Here is a 22,088-nt window from a genome sequence, read left to right on the forward strand (position 1 = left end):
TTTTTTCAAGCCCAGCAATTAATCTTATGACTATTATTCTAAATTCCTGTTAAGTTATATTTTTTATATCTGTTTTGAGCAATTCTTTAGCTGTAATTTTTTCCTGGAATCTTTTTTGAGGAGAATTCTTCCTTTTCATCATCTTGGCTAGTTTTCTGTCCCTTATATGTTTTAAAAGTTTGTTATGTGCCCTGCACCTGCAAGCACTACTATATTAAAGAGGGGTCATACGCTGTCCAGGGCCTGGCCCTTCAGGAGGTATTTTTTGGAGAGTGTTACTTGCTCTCTGTTGTTGTGACTTTGGTTACTTTATCTCCCCACTCATAGTGATGTTTTGGACCCTCCACCAGATGTGCTTTGATTTGTTCACTGAAGTAGCCCTGGAAAGGAAAACAAAAAAAACAAACAGAAAACAAACACACAAACACACACACACACACCAGAAACACCAGCCACAAGTAAACAACAGGGTGGAGGCAGTGCTGGTGGAAGAGGCCTTATCCTATACAAAGAGAGAAATGACAGGGGTGGGGAAAAAGAAAAAATATAAATTGACCAGAGAAACCATATGGCTTAATCCAGAGAGAGAGAAAGGAAAATAAAGAAGGAGTTGTAGAACATGTATCAAGAGAATGGATTAAATATGTATGCTTAAACAAACCAACAACCAGAGTAACCAGACTAGAGGAAAGAGATGAGAAGGAGAAAAGGAAGGAAGAATGCGTCTATATAATAAGAACTGTCCAAGAACTAAACCAGGCAATGCAGGAGTGCAGGTCTGGAAGAGGGGCCATCTGGTTCCTCAGGGTCAACCCTGCTCCAGTAGATAGGAAGTTACCAGGTGCAGAGGAGTGTGATTTGATGTAGGTGGATCCTGCCTCTACTGTGGGCCCCGCTGTCTCATCCCTGAGGGCCCCTCCTTGGTGGTGGTGGGGAGAAAAATGGCGACAACCCAGTGTTTCCTCCACAGACCACGTGTACCAAACCACTCTGTTTGAGCCGTCCTCACTGTGCTGAGGGCACAAATGAGGTGGTTGTCTTGCTAAAACTCCTATGCCCTAGTGCTTGGCTGGGATTCAAACTCTTGCTCCATGGGCCCCCAGTACTGGGGAAGCACCAGTTTGTGCTGCTAGATATGTGGTCTCTGGCTGGCGGATGCAGGCAGGCTTTGTCCTTTGAACGGTTATACCTTCTTCCCACAGCACTCCAGGGAGGGGGCTGCTTTCTCCTACTGCAGACTGCACCCCTGACCTAGCCGCCGAGCCCAGGGCTGGTCCCCCTCCTCCCCAGGTGCGTGATGCTGGCAGGAGAAAGTCAGAAGAAAGTCTCTCAGTTAGAGGCTGGATCTTTCTCTGTCCCTGTCTGAGGTTTTTCTCTCTTCCAAATACAGTCCTATGCTTCCCCAGCCTCTCTTTCTCTTCCCTTTGTCTCTCCGCAGAAGGGGATCCCTCCCCTCTGTTTGTTTTCTCCCTCCCAGTTTGCAATCATGCACCTATGGCCTGTCAGATTGTCCTGGTGGGTCCCTGGAAGCAACTCTTCGCCTCCTGGACTCTTGGGGTTCAAAGTCCTTTGGCTTCAACACTGCTTTGTTTGAGAGGATGGAACCTTGGATCCCCCTACTTCTCCACAATGTTGGCCCTTCTTCCTCTTCTGAGTCTTCTAATTTGTGGTAGATTCCCTCTAGTTAAATTTTATTTCATTTATTCTTGAGCTCTAAATGATCTTTTTTAAAATATTTTTTATCTCTTAGTTGAAGATCCTTTTTAAAATATTTTTTATCTCTTAGGCATATACTAGCTAATATTAGGCAACTCTGAGACTCTGAAGGTCTCAGAGTTCATCCACTCTTTTCTCAAGTCCAGTATCTTTATGACCATGACTCTGATCTCTTTATCAGACATATTACTTATCTCCATTTCTTTTCAATCTTTTTCTGTGATTTCTGTCTTATTCATTCATTTGGAAAATAACCTGTTCTCTAATTTTTTCTAACTCTGTTTCTATGTATTAGGTAGATTAGGTACATCTCTTGGTCTTAGAGTGACCTTGTGTAGAACTCTTGTGGTGCCCAGTAGTGCAATCCCCCTTGGTCATAAGAATCAGGCATCCTAGGAGTGTCTCCTGTGTGAATGGCATGCATCATCTTGTTGTGGCTGTGCTGTGTGATTCCTGTGGGTCTGCTAGTGGATGGGGTTGGTCTTCAGGCCAGATGGTTGCAATGACCAAAATCACATGCTGGGAGCACAATAGGCAAGGTTTGTTCCCTGTGCTGATGAGAAGCCTGACTGAATCCACTGCAGGATCTGTCTGGTGGCCCTGGCACTCAGCCTAGCTGTCTGTAATTAGCCTCTACAATAGCTACAGGTGTACTAATGGGCAGGGTTTCATCCCTTCACAGGCAACAAAGAGGCCCAGCTGTTGGAACTAAAGTATGCTAGTTTCTGCCTCAGGGAAGAAATTACTTTAGACTGGCACTGGTCCCAGCCAGATATACCTTCCAAGTGTGGCTTGGAAGGAGCTGCTTTGGAGGGATGCCTGCCAAAGTGAGGGGCTTGGGTGGAGTTGGTCTATAGGAGAATGCTGGGGTGGGGTACAGGGTGCTATCAAGGTAGATGCAGAGTGTTGGAACTGGTTATTTACATTAGAAACTACAGCCTTGCTCAGATGAAACACTCTTGGATACTCCCCACAAACAGTATTTAGTCTAAATTTCCCCTTGCCATGGTACTTCTTTATATGTTTTTTATGGATAAGCTCCCAGCAGGGACCCTCAGAAGTTGTGCTAATTCTTGTGAGTAAAAACAGATGAGATGAATACATCCTGATAGGGCTTACTTTATTGTGATATCAAGACAACTTCTAAAAACAACTTTGTCTTTCTCATATACTAGTGCTTTTGAAACCAATACACAACACTCCATCCTAGTGTCATTCAGATCCTTGGGAATTCATGTGGAGATTGAAGAGCAAGTTTCAACTGCTTCAACAGCTTCTCTAACCATTTGGTTTCTCCATTGACTAAAGTTTTCTGAGTAGATGGTGCTGACAGTGAAGGGAGAAGTGGAGAGGTTGAGCTTGGTGATGCCTGTAATGCAGTTAAGTCATCAGTTGCTATAAGGTGACCAAAATGGCAATCCATGGAGGAAAAAGAGGATGTCACAGACTCAAATTAAATTTGGAGCAGAAGGTAGTCCATTTTGGAACACTGACACAACTGATTTTACAGAGGAATATCTGTAGCTTTACTGAGTATGCTTTCCAAAGTAAGCAATAGAAGAGTATGGCCAATAAGCAGCATGCTGCACTGACCTACTTAATAATAGAGTTGAAGATGCAAAGCAGTCATGCCTGCAAAACACAGTGTCCCATAAATTTGTAATTCTTTCTTGTTCTTGCCACTCAAGGGAAACAATAGTTGTTATGACAATTATTGACACTGTCCCAAGTATTATCATCCTACATTATACTAGCTAATATCAAGCATTCAATGTTGATAAAAGATGTTCTATATGCCTGAAATTTTTACAGATGCATCATATTATGGTCTTTAATTTGTTGTAATATACCTTTTCCTTTGGTCACCAAGTAGGGTTTTATTATGGCAGGTGCCATGATTTTCCCCATATTCTTATGTTTTTTAGTTAATACTTTTCCTATTTTAGATTCTGGGGTGGTATTAATGCTAATTCCTATCTCTGTAGCTGCCTGCGATACTAACAGGAATTTTTTCATCCTTTCTGTATCTATGGTGTAGCGATTGCCACCTTCCAGATCATTTTAGTCCAAGATTTCATATCTAGATTGTTAGTAAGCAACTTAAGCTTTTGCTTAAGCTATGATACCTTTCAGTTGATCCAGAGACAGTTGGGTTGTAGAGTAAGAGGAAGTTTCATATTATGCCTTGTTCCTTAGCCCATTCTTGATTAGCTTTTATGTGAAGTAGGTGCCCTGATCTGATTTTATGATGGTTGAACTACCAGAGCAGGGAATCCAGATTTCTAAGGCTCAGATGGTGGATTTTTTATTATTTCTTCCACAAGGATAGAGTAATTGCTGTGTATAAGATTGTTGATACACATAATTTATTCTCCGATATAGGCTAGCATTCCATGTAATCACTTTGTACAATTTGGAAGGGTTTGTTGTCTTTGAATGTATCTGGATGATTCATTAATGAAGAATCAATGAATGAATCCTCTAAGCTTCAAAATTGTGGCATTTACATCCCTTAATTTTAAATTAAAGGTATTTTGTGGATATATACATGTTTCTTTTCTCCAACAATGTTCTAGTGCCATGTTTGCCAGTATGACCTGTTTGGTGATGTGCCCATACAATGATCCTATCCATTGGCATATCTGTGTGTCCACATTTTATGTTCCATTGTCCTTATTTATGTATGATTATGTTTTGAATTGATTTCATCCTTATCCATGAATCATTGTTTTTTTTCATAAATTTAGGAATCTTTACCTCTTTAGTTTTCCTAGTGAGTTTGTCTACTTGGTTATTAAATTTGGTAACTTCATAGTTGTCCTTCTGATGTGCAGAGATGTGTGTAACCAATATGGAGATGTCATCCAGTGCTATTTTCTGCCATATGCCGTCATTACCCCATACGCTCTTACATCCTATTTCCCAGGTCCTGCCATGACCTGACCAGAGAGCTAGCTATTCATTTACCTACCATCCTTGGATCCAAAAATTATATACCTCGTTGTGACTTTCCTTAACAGACTGTTCAATTGCCAATTTTATAGCTATTAGTTTAGCCATAAATTGATGGTGTGCTGATTCTCCGAAGCCTGATTCTATCCTGGTTTGTCCATTATTAGTCATTCCTCTACAGATTGACTGCCAGGATATTCTGTATGATGGTAAGAAAGCTGATCCATCTAAAATCACGCACTGTTGGGACACTTGGCTGGCTCAGTTGGTTGAGTGTCCAACTCTTGATTTTCAGCTAAGACCATGATCCCAGGGCCGTGGGATTGAGTTCTGCATTGGACTCCATGTGGAGCATGGAGCCTGCTTGAGATTCTCTGTCTCTCCTTCTTCCCCTCTCCTCCACTCATGCACATTCATATTCCACCTCCCTCTCTCTCTACACACACACATATATATATAAATTTATATATGTATATAAATTTACTATATATATAGTATATACTATACTATATATATACACACACACACATATATATATATATATATATATATACACATATACATATATATAAAGCAAATAAAAGCATGCACCATTGACTGCTGTGGTCCCTATTACCTAACCACTTGAGCTTACTCCTCAAAATCCAGCAAGTCCACTATTGGCATTGCTGAGATTTTTTTTTAGTTAATGCAGGTCAACTTTTAATCTGTGGCCCCACTCAGATATGTACCATTGTTATTTTATAGGTTTATAGTCAAGAGTACTTCCCATCTCTTTGTAGAGGTCTGCTTTATCTACTACAGAAGGGTTTTTTGGAGTTTAAGTGTAATTGGTTTATTTTCTTAGTGTGTATTTTCTAGGGCCTTGTAGAATGTTTAGGTGAGACTTTCAATTGGTTGGTGTATGTTCTCAGACAATGGGAACTCCTTAGTGTAAAGCCCAGTTGGGTAAAACTTGGGAGTTCTGTGGTGTTTCGGTCCACAGTGATGCTGCTGCAAACTCTCCTGAGTACAGGCACTCTAATTTGTATTTAAAGTCCTCATTAGATGATGCCAATGTGTTGAACATTCTGACAGCATTTTTCAAATACAGGCTGTCTTGAGTCTCTAGCCATCTAAATTCTCTACTCATCCTATTTATTTCATGAATGTGTTTTAATATTATCACCAGAAGTGGTATGTGCTATACCAAATATCCAAACAGTCCTATCCGTTTCTGAGCTGCTTCTTTTGTGGTAGGAGTCAATTCACAATTTATATTGTTTTATGACTGGGTGTGGGTTTTTTCATGCCTCCAGAGGACTAAATTTTGCCTAGCACTTTTACTGTAGTATGTGGACCTCACTTGGGTCAATTTCCCATTTTCTGAGTGTAAGGAATTAATTCTATTTTGACCCTAATGTGTTTTTTCTAGTTACCGCCATAAATAAGGATGTCATCAATATATAGGAAATACTGGGTTTTTGCGTGTGTTTTCATCAAAGGCCTGGATGTCTTGTGTTGGAACATTATAGGCTATTACTGGACTGCTAAGGTATCCTGGTGGTAGCCTAGCAAACTGATACCGCCTGCTTTGCCACATAAATGCAACCATGGGTTGGCTCTCCTCCTCAATTACTATAGCAAAGAACATGTCACATAAGGTCTGGATGTCACGGTGATATTGGTGACCTATCACCATGTCATAAAGTCTAGATCCAGTGGTGATACTGGTTATGATAGTGCCTATATCCCAGAGTGCTGCCTCAGTTTGGGGAGACTGAATTGTAAAAAGGTTTCTTAGTTCTGAGGGTAGCCAGTTGAGAAGATGTCTAGATCCCAATTTCAAGGCATCTTAGATGGAGTGAAGGCAGCAAGTCACAATCAAATGATCTTTCTGGTTTGCAGGTTAAATGTCTGTGGTGATCTTTGGCCACACAACAACCAGTAAAAAATTATCCATACATATGCTGTTCTGGTGGTTTCTCTGGTCCCATCCAAGTCATTCATATTCACTTGCAATGTTTAAAAAGAATGGGAGATAATAAGAAATGTTACTTTGGAAAGATGTAACCAGATCTGAGATACTAAAATTAAGGATCTAGTCTAGTTTACAGGTAGAACAAAGTCAATTAATAGAACTAGAATCTAATATCTAGAAGTTCATAGTTTCAGTCAAAACATTTTTTCTCTCTACAATTACCCCCATTTTTATCAATTATAACCATTAAGACTAATTTGCAAATAAGGCTAGTTTCAATGAACTTAGCTTGATTATATACAAGTGCAGTGAGAGTCATTAATCATATAGGATCTTTTATATCTGCTTTGGTGGAACTTTTCATAAAACATCTCAGGTTGAATTTCTAACAGGTCTTGAGGCTAAGAAATAAAGCAAAATACTTGCCATCATGCTTTGCCTGCAATACCTATGGATTTAGGTTACTTCCTTTTTTAACAGGGTCCCCAAAATATCCTGAGGTTCCTGCACCTGCCTGGAAGTGGCCCTCTTTACTTACCTGGTAAGAATGCTGAAAACCTGTAAGCAAGTATCACACTATTTCCAAGGTACTTTATTGGCTCCATAAAGTCAGTATTAGTTGCTTAAAGCTGTCTAGTTATATCTGAGCCTATGCAGATCTCTCTTAAATATGACATTCCAGTCAAAACCTTAGTAATAAAACCAGTGTTCCCAACTGTCCTATTATAAGGAAGACAGATTCTTATGGCAATATATTTGTATATGTTCAATAAGTATATAAGAATACTGAGAGTTTCCAAATTCTGGGGTGATCAGGTAGGCAGAGCTTACAAAGGTATAAATTACTATATTGCCGAGGAAAGGTTTTCCTATATCTGGAAAAAAAGATGAAAAAACAGTAGTATTTCGGGGCATCTGAGTGGCTCCATCACTTAAGGGTCCATCTCTTTGTTTCGGCTCCGGTCATGATCTCAAAGTTTATGAGTTCAAGCCTCACATCAGGCCTGCACTGACAGTGGGGAATCTGCTTGGGATTCTCTCTTTCCTCTTTCTCTGTTCCTACCCCACTTGCATTCTCTCTCAAACTTAAAATTTTTTTTTACAAAGCAGTATTTCAAAAAATAAAAATCCTAAAAATTTTCAGTTTATTCACTCCCATTCGTAATTTCTCTTTTTGTTTTATTTGAGAGAGAGAGGGAGAGAGAGAATCTCAAGCAGGCTCTGCACTGACAGACACAGGGCTCCATGAGATCATGACCTGAGCTGAAACCAAGAGTCAGCGCTTAACCAACTGAAGCACCCAAACACCCCTGTAATTTTCCCTTGATCTTGACCTTCTGTTACTTTTGTGAAGCCATCAGTTTCTCCAATAGAGCTGTGTAAATTCTTACTCAGTTCAACGGTATGATCTTAAGTTATAAGAGACCGATATTCTAGGTATTTATCAGTCTTTTTCCTGAATCTCCTTGAAGATGAAGCACTTTTGCAAAAGCATCAAAGTAAAACAATAACTGCAAATGACTTAAAAATGGTAATGGTTAATGATTTGACTAGAATTCATTACAATGCAGGGGCACTGGGTGGCTCAGTGGGTCAGGCATCCAACTCTTGATTTCAGCTCAGGTCATGATTTCACGGTTTGTGACTTTGAGCCCTCAATTGAGCTCTGCACTGTCAGTGCAGAGCCTGCTTGGGATTCTCCGTCTCTCCCTTTCTCTCTGCCCCTCTGCTCTCTCTCAAAAAGAATTTAAAAAAATCGTTACAATGCAATTGACAAGGAGATTTAATCATCACAGAAATAACCAATACTTCAAGATAATAACTAGAATTACAAGTGATAACATAATCAATTTCTAGGAGTCTCACACAATTTCTAGAACAATTATATTTATGGAAATATAATCTAAGAAGGTTTAGCATCACTTACTTGACAATGATTCCCATGCAATTTAACATACCAAATAAACATAATTAACATCCCTTTATTTATTCTCAAGTTAGCTAACATACAGTGTAGTCTTGGCTTCAGGAGTAGAATCCAGTGATCTGTTACATATAACACACAGAGCTCATCCCAAGTGCCCTCCTTAATGCCCATTACCCAACCCCTATCAACTGTTTGTTCCCTGTATTTAAAAGTCTCTTATGGTTTGCCTCTCTGTTTTTATTTTTCCTACCCTTCCCCTATGATCGTTTAAGTTTCTCCAATTCCACATATGAGTGACATAAGATATCTTTCTCTGAATTATTCTGCTTAGAATAATACCCTCCAGTTTCATCCATGTTGTTGTAAATGTCAAGATTTCATTCTTTTTGATGGCTGAGTAGTAGTTCATTGTAATACAATTCCATTGTGTATACACACACACACACTTCTTTAATCCATTTATCAGCTGATGGACATTTGGGCTCTTTCCAGAATTTGGCTATTGTTGATAGCACTGCTATCAACATTAGGGGGCATGTGTCCCTTCGGGTCAGCATTCCTGTATTCTCTGGATAAATTCCTAATGGTGCAATTGTTGGATGGTAGGGTATTTGTAATTTTAATTTTTTGAGGAACCTCCACACTGTTTACCAGAGTGGCTGCACCAGTTTGCAGGCCACCAAAAGTGCAAGAGGGCTCCCCTTTTTCCACATCCTTGCCAACATCTGTTGTTTCCTGAGTTGTTAATCTTAGGTATTCTGACCAGTATGAGTGGTATCTCAGTGTCGTTTTGATTTGTATTTCCCTGATGATGAGCATTGTTGAGCATCTTTTCATGTGTCTTGGAAAAGTGTCCATTCATGTTCTGCCTTTTTCTTCACTGGATTGTTTGTTTTTTGGATGTTGAGTTTGGTAAGTTTTTTATAGATTTTGGATACTCACCCTTTATCCAATATATCATTTGCAAATATCTTCTCCCATTCCATTGGTTGCCTTTCAGTTTTGTTTCTTTTGCTGTGTAGAAGCTTTTTATCTTGATGACGTCTCAATAGTTTATTTTTGCTTTTATTTCCCTTGCCTTCAGAGACATGTCAAGTAAGAAGTTGCTGCAGCCAAGGTCAAAGAGGTTGCTGCCTTTAACATCTCTCTTTTATGAGAAGAACAAACCCTTGAAATCTTCCAGAGATCTTCTGGGAAGTTTCAAACTCAAGAAGACTTCATTTTAGAATTTGGGAGTTCTGTCAAAAAAAAAAGTTCAGACTTCTCATTAAACAGAGTAACATATCATACAATAATTATCCCTTTTATCTAAACTGGCAGTTAAAGACTTCATAGGCAAATAAAATTAAACACTCTTTTTTCTAAGTAATCAAAGACTTGATGGAGACAAAACATGGAACCTTTACTTTTCTAGGTACATTGCATTAAAAGTAAAAAAATTGTTTACAATTAAAAGGACATTTTCTTAGATTATTATGATTTTAACAGAGACAAAAAACAAATTTTAATTTGTACCAGCTTTTTATATTAAAACTCATTTTTCAAATAAATCATTTTAATCTTAGCCAGCATGATCATACATTAAAATCATTTTAAAGATTCCTTGTTCACAATCTTTTAAGACTTTTTAAAGAGGAAAAAATCTGAATGTGAAAAAAAAATAGTCTCACTTTAGGACAAAAATTTTTGATAAAGAAGCTATAAGAAATGGAGGAGAAAAACACATGTTCTACTTTTCTTGCATATGGAGATGTTTCCCTATTATTTTTAGTAGCTCTAATCACATATTAGAAGCTTTAACCCTTAGGCATCCAAATCGGCCAGGAGGAGGTCAAATTTTCACTCTTCGCAGATGACATGATACTCTATATGGAAAACCCAAAAGATTCCACAAAAAAAACTGCTAGAACTGACCCATGAATTCAGCAAAGTGGCAGGATCTAAAATCAATGCACAGAAATCAGTTGCATTCCTACGCAACAGAAAGAGAAATCAAGGAATCGATCCCGTTTACAACTGCACCAAAAACCATAAAATACCTAGGAATAAATCTAACCAGAGGTGAAAAATTTATACACTGAAAACTATAGAAAGCTTATGAAAGAAATTGAAGGAGACACAAAAAAATGGGAAAAGATTCCATGCTCCTGGATAGGAAGAAGAAATATTGTTAAAATGTCAACACTACCCAAAGCAATCTATACATTCAATGCAATCCCTGTCAAAGTAACACCAGCATTCTTCACAGAGCCAGAGCTAACAATCCTAAAGTTTGTACAGAACCAGAAAAGACCTGGAATAGTGAAAGCAATCTTGAAAAAGAAAACCAAAGCAGGAGGCATCACAATCCCAGACTTCAAGCTATACTACAAAGCTGTAATCATCAAGACAGTATGGTACTGGCACAAAAACAGACACTCAGATCAATGGAACAGAATAGAGAACCCAGAAATGGACCCACAAATGTATGGCCAACTAAAGACAGTCTTTTCAGCAAATGGTGCTGGGAAAACTGGACAGTGACATGCAGAAAAATGAACCTGGACCACTTTCTTACACCATACACAAAAATAAACTCAAAATGGATGAAAGACCTCAATGTAAGACAGGAAGCCATCAAAATCCTTGAAGAGAAAGCAGGCAAAAACCTCTTTGACCTTGGCCACAGCAACTTCTTACTCAACACAAAAGCAAAAATGAACTATTGGGACCTCATCAAAATAAAAAGCTTCTGCACAGCAAAAGAAACAATCAGAAAAACTAAAAGGCAACCGGCAGAATGGGAGAAGATATTTGCAAATGACATATCAGATAAATAGTATCCAAAATCTACAAAGAACTTCTCAAACTCAATACCCAAAAAACAAATAATCCAGTGAAGAAATGGGCAAAAGACATAGACACTTCTCCAAAGAAGACATCCAGATGGCCAACGAACACATGAAAAGATGCTCAACATCACTTATCATCAGGGAAATACAAATCAAAACCACCATGAGATACCACTTCACACCTGTCAGAATGGCTAACATTAACAACTCAGGCAACAACAGATGTTGGCAAGGATGCAGAGAAATAGGATCTCTCTTGCGCTGCTGGTGAGAATGCAAACTGGGCAGCTACTCTGGAAAACAGTATGGAGGTTCCTCAAAAAATTAAAAATAGAACTACCCTATGACCCAGCAATTACACTACTAGGTATTTACCCAAGGGATACAGGTATGCTGTTTTGAAGGGACACATGCACCCCAATGTTTACAGCAGCACTATCAACAATAGTCAAAGTATGGAAAGAGCCCAAAGGTCCATCAATGGATGAATGGATAAAGAACACACACACGCACTGGAGTATTACTCGGCAATCAAAAAGAATGAAATCTTGCCATTTGCAACTATGTGGATGGAACTAGAGGGTATTATGCTAAGTGAAATTAGAAACAAATATCATATGACTTCACTCATATGAGAACTTTAAGATACAAAACAGATGAACATAAGGGAAGCAAAAATAATATAAAAACAGGGAGGGGGACAAAACATAAGACTCTTAAATATGGAGAACAAACAGAGGGTTGCTGGAGAGGTTGAGGGAGCAGGGGATGGGCTAAATGGGTGAGGGGCACTAAAGAATCTACTCCTGAAATCATTGTTGCACTCTATGCTAACTTGGATGTGAATTTAAAAAAATAAAAATTAAAAAAAAGTCTTTTACCCTTAGAAACTTTATAGTGAAAAATACTAAGCAATTATGAATTGTTACATTTACTTAATTTGCCAATCTAAAAATGCACTATGAAGGTATTTATAAATTTCTTGAAATATGTGCTTATTCATAACAATCTTTCAAAAAGCACAAAACACTGTTTACTAAGAGACTCAAGTTTTAGTTCCTCTGTGATAGGAAAGCCAAAAGAATAGATAAACCTATAGTCACTAATTAATGTTTTATTCTTTACTTATTGGGAAATAAGTTAAATTCAATGATATCTACATTAACTCATTTAGCAAAACTTAAAGGTTTCAGGGTACCAAAAGACTTGGAGAAACTATTTTAAATAGTTGATCTATAAATTTTTATGTTTTCTTTTTTTAAGTAGGCTTCACATCCAGTGCGGAGCAGAGTGCAGGGTATTAACTCACAACCCTGACATCAAGACCTGAGCTGAGTTCAAGAGGCAGATGCTTAACTGATTGTAGGTAAAGGGTGCCTGAGTGGCTCAAACCTTTTTTCTTCAACTTACTTGCTCTTTTTTTTTTTTTTAAGTTTATTTTTGAGAGACAGCACATACAAGTGGGGGAGGGGCAGAGAGCGGGGAACAGAGGATCCTAAGTGGGCTCTGTACTGACAGCAGCAGGCTCTATGTGGGGCTCAAACCATGAGACCATGACCTGAGCTAAAGTTGCATGCTCAACTGACCCACCAAAGTGCCCACAATTTGCTTAACTCTTAACAATTATATTTAGATTACTCATAAAAACTTCATGAGATATCAAACTCAGCTACTCTCCCTGTTGAAAATTCTGTAACCTAATCAGACTGCCAGGGAAGATGTCAGAATAGGAGGATCCTAGGCTTACTTTGTTCCATAGATACATTGTCTTATGAATCTCCCCCTCCAACCAGCCACACTGGGCAGAAGTTCCTCCAAAATGGCTCCAAGTCTCTTCCCATAAGCAGACAAGTACAAACCTTGTTTATGTTATGCATCCCACCCTTGTGTTCTCCTGCAGACTATCCCATCCAACCCACCCCACTTGGCAGGAGTCCATCCAAAGCGGCACCACAAGCATGGCATTCTGTAAGCAGCACTGACAGTGGCCAGCACCACTCAAAGTGACTCCTGCCCTGGGGAAGGTGGCAAATAATCACACACACTAGTTTGCAGGCCAACCAGTGGGCTTGGGGCAGACAGCTGGTCTGACTGTAGGTCCCACCCACCAACAAAGCCTTTCAGGAGACAATGCTGGGAGTGTACCCTGTAGTTCAGTGCAACCACAATTCTGGAAAATGAGCTGAGGGCATGCATCTTGACTGACCCAACTCAAGCCCATGGTGGCTCTCAGACTGGGCCCTTAAACAGCACAGGTACCAAACCCTACCCCTAACAGGCAAAGAGTCATTGCAGACAACTAGGCTAAAGTCAAACACACCTTAACCACAACAGTAGGATGCACACAACACACACAGCAGAAAACCCAAAGTGCCAGCTTCTGCTGCATAGAACTCACATTGCAGGGCACTGTAGGGCCTCTTGTTCATAAGCCCACCAATTTCAAAAGCAGGAGACCTAGCTGAATTTCCTAACACAGACACAGAAAGTTAGACAAAATGAAAGGAATAGGTCTCAAATGAAAGAACAGGACAAATACACAGCAAGAGAGCTAAACAAAATGGAAATAAGCAATATGCCAGATAGAGAACTCTTAGTAATGGTCATAAAGGTACTCACTGGGCTCGAGAAATGAGTGGAGGATCTCAGCATGTTCCTCAACAAAGAGAAAATATTAAGAAGAACCAACCAGAGATGAACTCAATAACTGAAAAATACACTACATGGAATAAAGGACTAGAGGAAGTAGAAGAATGGATGAGTGACCTGGAGAACAGAGTAATGGAAAGCAACCAAATGGAACAGAAGAGAAAAAGAATATTAGAAAATGAGAATAGGTTAAGGGAGCACAGTGACCCCACCAAGTATAATAACATTCACATTATAGGGATCCCAGAAGAAGAGAGAAAAAAGGGGGCAGAAAATTTAATAAATAGCTGAAAACTTCCCTAATCTGCAGAAGGAAACAGAAATCCTGATCCAAGAGGCACAGAGAGCCCCAACAAAATCAACCTAAGGTGCTCCATACCAAGACACAGAATAGTTAAAATGACATTTTAAAAAAAGTGATGAATTTTAAAAATAGCCAGAGAAAACAGTTACATACAAGGGGAATCTCATATAAGGCTATCAGCTGAGTTTGGGCAGGATATATTCAAAGTGCTAAAAGGAGAAAAATCTGCAGCCAATAATACTCTCTCTATCCAGCAAGGCTATCATTGAGAATAGAAGGAGAGAGAAGGAGTTTTCCAGACAAAAATAGTTAAGACATTCATGACCACTAATCCATTTCTACGAGAAATGTTAAAGGCTTTCTCTGAGTGGGAAGGAAAGCCCATAAGCAGGAGTAATAAAAGTAGGAAAGAGAACACTTTCATAGGTACATATAAACATTATAAAAACAGTATATTAATCCCTTATAAAACCAGTATGGAGGTTAAAGTACAACAGCAGGAATATTAGGCCACAAATTCAAAAATATTAAAATCAATATATCTATGAAAATTGGTTAAGGTATTCACAAAATAAAGATGTAAAGTATAACACCATATACCTAAAATGTGGGGTGGGGGAAATAAAATATTAGTGCTTTTAGAACGGGTTCAAGCTTTACCAACAATCAACTTAATACAGACTGCCATATGCATAGGATATTATATATAAACCTAATGGTAACCACAAATCAAACCACAAACCTAACGGTAACCTGACATAAATATGCAAAAAAAAAAAAAAAAAACACAAAAAACAAAAAGGAATCCAAGCATATCCCTAAAGAAAGCCATCAAACCACAAGAGAGTAAGAAAGGAACAAAGAACTACAAAAGTGACCATAAAGCAAGTAATAAAATGGCAATAAATACATACTTACCAGTAATTACTTTGAATGAAAATGGACTGAACTACCTAATCAAAACAATAGGGTGCCTAACTGGATAAAATTGCAAAACCCATCAATATTCTGCCTACAAGAGACCTAAAGACACATGCAGATTTAAAGGGAAGAGATGGAAAAACATTTATCATGCAAATGGAAGTGAAAAGAAAGCTGGTAACAATATATTGGACAAAACAGACTTTAAAACAGACTGTAACAAGAGATAAAGATGGACACTATATAATCATAAAGGGAACAATTTAACAATAAGGTATAATAATTGTAAACATTTATGCACCCAACATGAAAGCAGCCAAATAACATAAATAAGTTAATAAACATAATAGAAGAAATCAACAATACTAGTGAACTGAAATTTTAACATCCCACTTACATCAACAGATCACCTAGAAAGAAAATCAACAAGGAAACAGTGGCTTTGAATGACCAACTGGACCAGATGGATTTAATAGATGTATTCAGACACAGCAAAAATACACATGCTTTTCAAGTACACATGGAACATTCTCCAGAATAGATCACATTAGGCCACAAATTCAAAAAGACTGAAATCATAACATGCATCTTTTCTGACTACAACACTATGAAACTAGAAATCAACCACAAGAAAAAAGTCTAGAACACAAATACATGGAGATTAAATAACATTCTATCAAACAACAAATGGGTCAAAGAAGAAATCAAAGAAATTTAATAATACATACATACAAATGATCAGGAAAATACAATGGCCCCAAATCTTTGGGATGTAGCAAAAGGTATTCTAGGAGAGAAATTTATAGCAATATAGGCCTACATCAGGAAACAAGAAAAATCTCAAACAACCTAACTTTACACCTAAAGAAGCTAGAAAAAGAGGAGCAAAGCCCTAAACTAGCAGAAGGAAGGAAATACTAAATATTAGAGCAGAAATAAATGAAATAGAGATTTAAAAAATCAGAACAGATTAATGAAAACAAAACCTACTTCTTTGAAAAGATCAATAAAATTGATAAACCTTTAGCTAGACCCATAAAAAAAAAGAGAGGACTCGAAATCAGAAATGAAAGAGGAAGGGCTCCTGTGTGGCTCAGTCGGTTAAGCATCTGACTTTGGCTCAGGTCATGATCTCAAGGTTCGTGGGTTCCAGCCCCACGTTGGGCTCTGTGCTGACAGCTCAGAGCCTGGAGCCTGCTTCAGATTCTAGGTCTCCCTCTCTCTCTCTGTCCATCCTCCACTCATGCTCTGCCTCTCTCTCTCAAAAATAAATAAACATTAAAAAAAATTTTTTTAATACAAGGATAAAGAGAAAATTCTGAAAGCAGCTAGGGATAAACATGGTCTAACATATAAAGGGAGACCTATAAGACTAGTGATGGATCTATCTACTGAAACTTGGCAGGCCAGAAAGGAATGGCAGGAAATCTTCAATGTAATGAACAGAAAAAAAAATATGCAGCCGAGAATCATTTATCCAGCAAGTCTGTCATTCAGAATAGGAGAGATAAAGGTCTTCCCAAACAAACAACAACTGAAGGAATTCATCACCACTAAACCAGCCCTACAAGAGATCCTAAGGGGAATCCTGTGAGACAAAGTACCAGAGACATCACTACAAGCATGAAACCTACAGATATCACAATGACTCTAAACCCATATCTTTCTATAATAACACTGAATGTAAATGGACTAAATGCTCCAACCAAAAGACATGGGGTATCAGAATGGATAAAAAAACAAGACCCATCTATTTGCTGTCTACAAGAGACTCATTTTAGACCTGAGGACACCTTTAGATTGAAAGTGAGGGGATGGAGAACTATCTATCATGCTACTGGAAGTCAAAAGAAAGCTGGAGTAGCCATACTTATATCAGACAAACTAGACTTTAAAGGCTGTAACAAGAGATGAAGAAGGGCATTATATAATAATTACAGGATCTATCCATCAGGAAGAGCTAACAATTATAAATGTCTATGTGCCGAATACAGGAGCCCCCAAATATATAAAACAATCACAAACATAAGCAGCCTTATTGATAAGAATGTGGTAATTGCAGGGGACTTTAATATTCCACTTACAACAATGGATAGGTGATCTAGCCACAGGATCAATAAAGAAACAAGGGCCCTGAATGATACATTGGATCAGATGGACTTGACAGATATATTTAGAACTCTGCATCCCAAAGCAACAGAATATACTTTCTTCTTGAGTGCACATGGAACCTTCTCCAAGGTAGATCACATACTGGGTCACAAAAAAAGTATACAAGAATTGAGATCATACCATGCATACTTTCAGACCACAATGCTATGAAGCTTGAAATCAACCACAGGAAAAAGTCTGGAAAACCTCCAAAAGCATGGAGGTTAAAGAACACCCAACTAAACAATGAATAGGTCAACCAGGCAATTAGAGAAGAAATTTAAAAATATATGGAAACAAATGAAAATGAAAATACAACAACCCAAATGTTTTGGGATGCAGCAAAGGCAGTCCTGAGAGGAAAATACATTGCAATCCAGGCCTATCTCAAGAAACAAGAAAAATCCCAAATACAAAATCTAACAGCACACCTAAAGGAAACAGAAGCAGAACAGCAAAGACACCCTGAACCCAGCAGAAGAAGAGAAATAATAAAGATCAGACCAGAAATAAACAATGTAGAATCTAAAAAAACTGTAGAGCAGATCAATGAAACCAAGAGTTGGTTTTTTGAAAAAATAAACGAAATTGATAAACCTCTAGCCAGGCTTCTCAAAAAGAAAAGGGAGATGACCCAAATAGATAAAATCATGAATGAAAATGGAATTATTACAACCAATCCCTCAGAAATACAAGCAATTATCAGGGAATACTATGAAAAATTATATGCCAACAAACTGGACAACCTGGAAGAAATGGACAAATTCCTAAACACCCACACACTTCCAAAACTCAAACAGGAAGAAATCAAAAGCTTGAACAGACCCATAACCCACGAAGAAATTGAATCGGTTATCAAAAATCTCCCAACAAGTAAGAGTCCAGGACCAGATGGCTTCCCTGGGAAATTCTACCAGACATTTAAAGCAGAGATAATACCTATCCTTCTCAAGCTGCTCCAAAAAATAGAAAGGGAAGGAAAACGTCCAGACTCATTCTATGAAGCCAGCATTACTTTGATTCCTAAACCAGACAGAGACCCAGTAAAAAAAGAGAGAACTACAGGCCAATATCCCTGATGAATATGGATGTGAAAATTCTCAATAAGATACTAGCAAATCAAATTCAACAGCATATAAAAAGAATTATTCACCATGATCAAGTGTGATTCATTCCTGGGCTGCAGGGCTGGTTCAATATTAGCAAATCAATCAATGTGATATATCACATTAATAAAAGAAAAGATAAGAACCATATGATCCTGTCAATCGATGCAGAAAAAAGCATTTGACAAAATTCAGCATCCTTTCTTAATAAAAACCCTCGAGAAAATCGGGATAGAAGGAACATACTTAAACATCATAAAAGCCATATATGAAAAGCCCACAGCTAATATCATCCTCAGTGGGGAAAAACTGAGAACTTTCTCCATGAGATCAGGAACACGACAGGGATGTCCACTCTCACCACTGTTGTTTAACATAGTGTTGGAAGTGCTAGCATCAGCAATCAGACAACAAAAGGAAATCAAAGGCATCAAAATTGGCAAAGATGAAGTTAAGCTTTCACTTTTTGCAGATGACATGATATTATACATGGAAAATCGGACAGACTCCACCAAAAGTCTTCTAGAACTGATACATGAATTCAGCAAAGTTGCAGGATACAAAATCAATGTACAGAAATCAGTTGCATTCTTATACACTAATAATGAAGCAACAGAAAGACAAATAAAGAAACTGATCCCATTCACAATTGCACCAAGAAGCATAAAATACCTAGGAATAAATCTAACCAAAGGTGTAAAAGATCTGTATGCTGAAAACTATAGAAAGCTTATGAAGGAAATTGAAGAAGATATAAAGAAATGAAAAACATTCCGTGCTCATGGATTGGAAGAATAAATATTGTTAAAATGTCAATACTACCCAAAGCTATCTACACATTCAATGCAATCCCAATCAAAATTGCACCAGCATTCTTCTTGAAGCTAGAACAAGGAATCCTAAAATTTGTATGGAACCACAAAAGGCCCCAAATAGCCAAAGTAATTTTGAAAAAGAAGACCAAAGCAGGAGGCATCACGATCCCAGACTTTAGCCTCTACGACAAAGCTGTAATCATCAAGACAGCATGGTATTGGCACAAAAACAGACACATAGACCAATGGAATAGAACAGAAACCCCAACACTGGACCCACAAATGTATGGCCAACTAATCTTTGACAAAGCAGAAAAGAGTATCCAGTGGAAAAAAAGACAGTCTGTTTAACAAATGGTGCTGGGAGAACTGGACAACATGAAGAATGTGAAACTAGACCACTTTCTTACACCATACATAAAAATAAACTAAAAATGGATAAAGGACCTGGATGTGAGACAGGAAACCATCAAAACCCTAGAGGAGAAAGCAGGAAAAAACCTCTCTGACCTCAGCCACAGCAATTTCTTACTTGACACATCTCCAAAGGCAAGGGAATTAAAAGCAAAGAACTACTGGGACCTCATGAAGATAAAAAAAAACTTCTGCACAGCAGAGGAAACAATCAACAAAACTAAAAGGCAACCAATGGAATGGGAAAAGATATTTGCAAATGACATATCAGACAAAGGGCTAATATCCAAAATCTATAAAGAGCTCACCAAACTCCACACCCAAAAAACAAATAATCCAGTGAAGAAATGGGCAGAAAACATGAATAGACACTTCTCTAAAGAAGACATCCAGATGGCCAACAGGCACATGAAAAGATGCTCAATGTCGGTCCTCATCAGGGAAATACAAATCAGGACCACCCTCATATATCACCTCACGCCAGTTAGAGTGGCCAAAATGAACAAATCAGGAGACTATAGATGCTGGAGAGGATGTGGAGAAACGGGAACCCTCTTGCACTGCTGGTGGGAATGCAGACTGTGCAGCCACTCTGGAAAACAGTGTGGAGGTTCCTCAAAAAATTAAAAATAGATCTACCCTGTGACCCAGCAACAGCACTGCTAGGAATTTACCCAAGAGATACAGGAGTGCTGATGCATAGGGGCACTTGTACCCCAGTGTTTATAGCAGCACTTTCAACAATAGCCAAATTATGGAAAGAGCCTAAATGTCATATCCATCAACTGACGAATGGATAAAGAAATTGTGATTTATATACACAATGGAATACTAGGTGGCAATGAGAAAGAATGAAATATGGCCTTTTGTAGCAACGTGGATGGAACTGGAGAGTGTTATGCTAAGTGAAATAAGTCATAAAGAGAAAGACATACCATATGTTTTCACTCTTATGTGGATCCTGAGAAACTTAACAGAAGTCCATGGGGGAGGGGAAGAAACAAAAAAAGAGGTTAGAGAGGGAGAGAGCCAGAGCATAAGAGATTCTTAAAACTGAGGACAAACTGAGGGTTAATGAAGGGTGGGAGGGAGGGGAGGGTGGGTGATGGGTATTGAGGAGGCCACCTTTTGGGATAAGCACTGGGTGTTGTATGGAAACCAATTTGACAATAAATTTCATATTTAAAAAAAATTTTTTTAAAGAAATGAAAGAGGAAAAATAACAATGCCACAGAAATACAAAGGATTATAAGAGAATGTTATGGAAAATGATATACTAACAAATTGGACATCCTAGAAGAAATGAATGAATTCCTAGAAGCATATACTCTCCCTAAACTGAATCAGGAATAAATAGAACATATGAACACACTGATTACTAGCAATGAAATTGGAATCAGTAATTCAAAAACACCCAATAAACAAAAATCCAGGATGAGATGGCTTCACAGGTGGATTCTACCAAACATTTAAAGAAGAATTAATACCTATTCTTCTCAAACTCTTCCAAAAACAGAAAAGGAAGGGAAAGTTTCCAAATTCATTCTGAAGCCAGTATTACCCTGATATCAAAACCAGATAAAGATACTACAAAAAGCAAAAAAGCAAAAACAAAAGCCTACAGGCTAATATCTCTGATGAACATATATGGGAAATCCTCAACAAAATAGTAGCAAAAAAAAATCCAACAATATATTTAAAAAATCATTCACCATGATCAAATGGAATTTATTCCTGGAATGCAAGGCAGTTCAATATTTGCAAATCAATGTGTATATGACATTAACAAGAGGAAGGATAAAAACCATATGATCATTTCAATAGATGCAGAAAAAGCATTTGACAAAGTACAATATTCATTCATGATAAAAAAAAAAAACTTTCAACAAAGTAGGTTTAGAGTGAACACACCTCAAAATAATAAAGGCCATATATTAAAAACCCACAGTGAGCGGGCGCCTGGGTGGCTCAGTCGGTTAAGCGGCCGACTTCGGCTCAGGTCATGATCTCACGGTCTGTGAGTTCAAGCCCCGTGTCGGGCTTTGTGCTGACAGCTCAGAGCCTGGAGCCTGCTTCGGATTCTGTGTCTCCCTCTCTCTCTGACCCTCCCCCGTTCATTCTCTGTCTCTCTCTGTCTCAAAAATAAACATTAAAAAAAAAATTAAAAAAAAACAAACCCACAGTGAGCATCATATGCAATGGTGAAACACTGAGAACTTTCCTCTAAGATAGGACCAAGACAAGGATGTCCACTGTCATCAATTTCATTCAACATAGTCCTACAAGTCCTAGTCATACTAATCAGACAAGAAAAGGGAATAAAAAGCATTCAAATCAGTAAG

The 22,088-nt window shown here is 38.2% G+C and overlaps 2 long non-coding RNA genes across 12 annotated transcripts in view; one reads left to right on the forward strand and one right to left on the reverse strand.

The window, feature by feature from the left end:
* The window catches only part of LOC144612767 (uncharacterized), a 45,007-nt gene that overhangs the window by 19,385 nt on the left and 3,534 nt on the right, over window positions 1–22,088 (forward strand). The window contains exon 2 of the long non-coding RNA XR_013549804.2: window positions 7,109–7,169. This is a non-coding gene — a long non-coding RNA (uncharacterized LOC144612767). The remainder of the gene's footprint in view (window positions 1–7,108; window positions 7,170–22,088) is intronic.
* Window positions 2,820–22,088, reverse strand: part of LOC132676079 (uncharacterized) — a 51,977-nt gene continuing 32,708 nt past the window's right edge. For 7 of the 11 annotated variants that reach the window (XR_013549799.2, XR_013549800.2, XR_013549798.2 and 4 more), the window contains one exon: window positions 8,394–9,770. This is a non-coding gene — a long non-coding RNA (uncharacterized LOC132676079). Of the gene's footprint in view, window positions 3,086–5,261; window positions 6,663–7,415; window positions 7,504–8,393; window positions 9,794–22,088 lie in introns of those variants that run through there. The other 4 variants (XR_013549793.2, XR_013549792.2, XR_013549797.2 and 1 more) reach the window with 4 other exon arrangements.

This window comes from Panthera onca, chromosome C2 (assembly GCF_046562875.1).
Source record: "Panthera onca isolate mPanOnc1 chromosome C2, mPanOnc1 haplotype 2, whole genome shotgun sequence".
Taxonomy (NCBI): Eukaryota; Metazoa; Chordata; class Mammalia; order Carnivora; family Felidae; genus Panthera; species Panthera onca.